The sequence below is a fragment of the Limulus polyphemus genome, unplaced genomic scaffold (genome assembly GCF_000517525.1).
Source record: "Limulus polyphemus unplaced genomic scaffold, Limulus_polyphemus-2.1.2 Scaffold8511, whole genome shotgun sequence".
Classification (NCBI taxonomy): domain Eukaryota; kingdom Metazoa; phylum Arthropoda; class Merostomata; order Xiphosura; family Limulidae; genus Limulus; species Limulus polyphemus.
The window spans coordinates 23186-28864 of record NW_013674121.1 but is presented as its reverse complement, the minus strand read 5'-3'; the positions used below and the strand labels follow the sequence as shown (position 1 = coordinate 28864).

The 5679-nt window shown below is 35.7% G+C and overlaps 1 protein-coding gene across 1 annotated transcript in view; it reads left to right on the top strand.

Moving 5' to 3' along the window:
• LOC106475392 (probable G-protein coupled receptor 21) overlaps positions 1 to 5679 on the top strand; it is a 29621-nt gene that overhangs the window by 1210 nt on the left and 22732 nt on the right. The gene's annotated exons all lie outside the window — the stretch shown is intronic.

Sequence of the window (5679 nt, the reverse complement as noted above, 5' to 3'; positions counted from 1 at the left end):
GACTAGAACTCACCAGCAGAGTTTTATCCACCAGGATGAACTAGAACTCACCAGCAGAGTTTTCTCCACCAGGATGAACTAGAACTCACCAGCAGAGTTTTCTCCACCAGGATGAACTAGAACTCACCAGTAGAGTTTTATATACCAGGATGAACTAGAACTCACCAGTAGAGTTTTCTCCACCAGGATGAACTAGAACTCACCAGTATAGTTTTATATACCAGGATGAACTCGAACTCACCAGTAGAGTTTTCTCCACCAAGATGAACTAGAACTCACCAGTATAGTTTTATATACCAGGATGAACTAGAACTCACCAGTAGAGTTTTCTATACCAGGATGAACTACAACTCACCAGTAGAGTTTTATCCACCAGGATGAACTAGAACTCACCAGCAGAGTTTTCCTATACCTGACTTGTTGCTTCACAGTTTCTCACTTACATATCAGCACACTCAGAGAAGAAGGATTTGGTTGAATTTCGAAGTTAGACACACATCGTTACCTTCAGAGGTTGCATCTAATCTGGTAGACAGTGTTTAAAAACTGTACCGCTAATATATGGCCCTGTTTTTTTCTCATGCATGCTCAACCTAAACTTGCGTTTAACTCTTCAGTTTTGAATACCTTAATATCCAACTCGGTGTAATCTTTCCACTCATTAGTTTACTATTATTTTTTGTAGTATTAAAAAAAACAACATATTATCGTTCAATTAGTGTCAACTACTGTGTAAATACTACCTCTCGGATCCACCCCCCCCCCCCTCCCCGCTTTCCCGCATCGTTTTTATTTATTACTAACGAAATTAATATTGCCCTTGACGACTTGAAAGACGCGAGGATTTTATGAGATACAGTCTCACGGCCCCAGGTCTTGTTTTGTATACATTCCTGCGAATAATCAGAGCTAGTATAGTAACAACAACTAGTGATAATGTGACAGGAACAACAGAAGAAACGGCAAATAATCAGAGCTGGTATCGTAGCAACAACTAGTGATAACGTGCCAGGAACAACTGAAGAAACGGCGAATAATCAGAGCTGGTATCGTAGCAACAACTAGTGATAACGTGCCAGGAACATCTGAAGAAACGGCGAATAATCAGAGCTCGTATCGTAGCAACAACTGGAGAAACGGCGAATAATCAGAGCTGGTATCGTAGCAACAACTAGTGATAAGTCACAGGAACAACTGAAGAAACGGCGAATAATCAGAGCTCGTATCCTAGCAACAACTAGTGATAACGTGACAGGAACAACTGGAGAAACGGCGAACAATCAGAGCTCGTATCGTAGCAACAACTAGTGTAACAGATAGTAGACTGGTAACCTACGTGATCAAAGGCAGGCACACACACACAGTGGCTTCCTATACTTTTTGTTTTTCAAACAAACACCTTTGACATTTTCGTATTGATTTATTCAGTGCGTCTGGCATATTAATGTGTTATTAAACATTATTTAAGGTCATATCTATTTTACCTGTGGTATTTAAACTCCAATCGTCATTTTTCTGCCTAGTTACTATTTTTTCACCTTTTTCTTATTTTCAGGAAATATAAAAAATATTTAAGCTGAGTGTTAACAATCAAATAATTCATCGAGATGCGTACAAGTTAGTTTTGTGGGTTATTATCTATTCTATGACTTCAATCAGGTCGTACAAGTTAGTTTTGTGGGTTATTATCTATTCTATGACTTCAGTCAGGTCGTACAAGTTAGTTTTGTGGGTTATTATCTATTCTATGACTTCAGTCAAATCGTACAAGTTAGTTTTGTGAGTTATTATCTATTCTATGACTTCAGTCAAATCGTACAAGTTAGTTTTGTGAGTTATTATCTATTCTATGACTTCAGTCCAATCGTACAAGTTAGTTTTGTGGGTTATTATCTATTCTATGATTTCAGTTTTCGTTCATGAATTCAGAATAGCCGCGAGAAGAATCTGACATACTAGAAAACATGTCCACCGCAAGCTTGAGATATACTTAATTTTCGAGTTCACTAGATGCAGGGAGGATCGATCACAGTATTGATCAGTCTTCCCCACCCTCTAAAATAATATAAAGCATCAAGATCAAACAAATTAGTTTGAGCTACCGCCAACGACTGAAGTAAATACGAAACAAGTACAAATAAAATGTGACGATTAAATTTTCATCATTATTTCTGCTAAACGTGTCTGTATGTTTCTCACCCATCGCTGAGTCATCAGATAAAAAAAAGAGAAACCAACTGAAGAAAAAAAAAGTAACTCAAGAACTGAAGTGTCTTTTCGATAAAGACTGGAGTAAATGGGAATACAGATAAAAATAAAATGAGAGGGTTGAGTTTAGGGTTTACATTTTCAGTTAGAGGTATATATATATATATATATATACGTATTCTCTACTCACTATTGGATCCTCGTTGCTTAGCAACTGCAGTCAACCCGAGAAAAGAGGAATCCGAGGTTTGTCTTCTCTGAAACAAAAATAGTTGACATCTGCTAAATATGTACGAGCACCCTCACTGAAGATACGAGTTTTCCCGTGTTCGCAATCGGGGGCGACAACCCCTAAGACCGAAACCTGATGGCGCCCTCTGTATACTTCTAGCAACACTATGTAGAGTGCTGAAGAGCTAAGATGAAATATCCAAAGGTTTTTGTTTTTCTTCTCCCTTTCTGTTCATTAATATTCTGGCATACCTAATGTGTGGGGGTGTGGGGTGACCACCTCTTTACGAGCGTTTAGAAGAAAGAGAGGTCATTCTTCAATCAGAATAACTGAACAAAACCAACTTCTGTCAGGTAGTACAAGTCAGTACAAGTTGAGCTATTATCTATTGTATGATTATTCTGGCTATTATCTATTCTATGATTATTCTGGCTATTATAGAATAATCATAGAATAGATAATAGCCAGAATAATCATAGAATAGATAATAGCTACTATAATCATATAATAGATAATAGCCAGAATAATCATAGAATAGATAATAGCCAGAATAATCATAGAATAGATAATAGCCAGAATAATCATAGAATAGATAATAGCCAGAATAATCATAGAATAGATTATAGCTACTATAATCATAGAATCTGGCTATTGTCAATTCTATGACTGGTGGCTATTGTCTGTTCTATTTTTATGGTGGCTATTATTATTCTATGACTATGGTGGCTATTATTATTATTTAACTATGGTGGCTATTATTATTCTATGACTATGGTGGCTATTATTATTATTTAACTATGGTGGCTATTATTATTCTATGACTATGGTGGCTATTATTATTATTTAACTATGGTGGCTATTATTATTCTATGACTATGGTGGCTATTATTATTCTATGACTATGGTGGCTATTATTATTATTTAACTATGGTGGCTATTATTATTCTATGACTATGGTGGCTATTATTATTCTCTGACTATGGTTGTAATAAATGACCTGTTTGTGCAACGGACAATTGTCTATATTTTCTTCAATTCTGTAATTTTGTAGCATTTTCTGTGAATAATCTTTCGTTCACTAACTAGTTAGAAGTTTACGGGAGACCACGTTGTTTGTCGAATATACAATCATAAACCAATGTGTACATGGGTTCTAGAACGATGTCTATTTCAACTGGTTCTTTAATTATACCCAGTCTACCTTACTAACAATTAACTTTCGGCACTGCACTCTGACCTTCTTGTTCCAATCTTTCAATGTCCATATTCTGTTTTCAAATATTTGCCCCCTAAACAGTCCCGGCCATACACTGTGACCTTTCTGGTCCAAACTCTGTGTCCAAATTCTTTGTTAAAACCTTTGCCCCCAAACACAGTCCTAGCTCTGCACTCTCGCCTTGCTATACTAATCTCTCAATGTCCATATTATGTTTTAAATTTTTGCCCCAAACTCAATATCAGTATCCTATTCTAAAGTATTGCCCCTAACACAGTCTCGATCCTGTGTTTTACTTCTCTGTGTATGCGCGAGTTTTCAAGGTTCGTCCGCTAAACATTTGACTTTAATTATAGTTTAAACTTAACAGTAAAATGCTTGTCAGAAAACGAATATTTTTAATATATAAAAGCTTGCCTGTCATTTAATTCAGCATTAGAACAGTATCTATTTGAAGGATAATTTATCATTGCACATTGACCATGAATAAAAGTGGTTCTTGTTGTTTTAATCATTTCAAGTCATTAAACGTTGAATATTTTTATTTAGCTCTACAAGTAATACGTATAATTGTTCTGACATATTAATAGTAATTGCTATAAAAAAAAATTATGTGCACTGAGCACTGTTTTTGTTGTTGTTTTTTCGCACTTTGCTGTAGTAATATTGTGTCACTGTACATACGAGTTTCATGACTCAACAATACATGCCTTAGAGTTGTTAGAACTGATTCCATGACCCATTTTTATTCATCACGTTACGACTGTTTCCCTGGTGTCGTAAACAGATTATAGTTGAGATTAAGATTAAACGGGAAAGTACTGATTTACTTAGAGACGTGAGCTGATCCTAAACGGTTGGACTGAATAGTTCACGCACTATTTCGAAGGAAAACGAACGCGACTGATCGTTAAGTAACATGTTCCTTATGTTAGAATAAGAGGGGGTGTATTACGTTAAGGAACACGCGCATTACACGTGCTAGGTTCTACATCCTTTACTTGATTGATTGAAAGACTGTAAGAAAGTTGTCGCGTGACATCGTATTGACATAGTTTTAAGTGTACAAATGTTATACAAGTTACATTAGGTGTTTATCTCCTTGTGACAGTTTTTACGCTAAGCCTATCATAACTATATTACGGTATATGTTTATCTCCTTATTACAGTTTTTACGCTAAGCCTATCATAACTATATTACGGTATATATTTATCTCCTTGTGACAGTTTTTACGCTAAGCCTATCATAACTATATTACGGTATATGTTTATCTCCTTATTACAGTTTTTACGCTAAGCCTATCATAACTATATTACGGTATATATTTATCTCCTTGTGACAGTTTTTAGGCTAAGCCTATCATAACTATATTACCGTAGATGTTTATCTCCTTTGTGACAGTTTTTATGCTAAGCCTATCATAACTATATTACCGTAGATGTTTATCTCCTTATTACAGTTTTTAAGCTAAGCCTATCATAACTATATTACGGTATATGTTTATCTCCTTGTGACAGTTTTTACGCTAAGCCTATCATAACTATATTACGGTATATGTTTATCTCCTGACAGTTTTTACATTTGATATTCTAAACGTCATCTCCTCACCAGAAGGCAACAATAGTTCATAGAAGCAGTTATACTATTATCTTCTTTCGTCTTTTATATATTGTTTTGTACCAGCTTGTTTTCCTCGTTCGTCTGATGTCCAGATACCGGCATTCACAGTGGACAGGGTCAGCAAGAGATGTCCCATTGTGTAGCTTTGCGCTTAACAACAAGCAAACAAAAACATGCTATTTATATTTTTTTGTTATTAGAATATGATGATATATGTAAAGGAGACGCAATATCGTGTCATCGTATGTAAAGGAGACGCAATATCGTGTCATCGTATGTAAAGGAGACGCAGTATCGTGTCATCGTATGTAAAGGAGACGCAATATCGTGTTATCGTATGTAAAGGAGACGCAGTATCGTGTCATCGTATGTAAAGGAGACGCAATATCGTGTTATCGTATG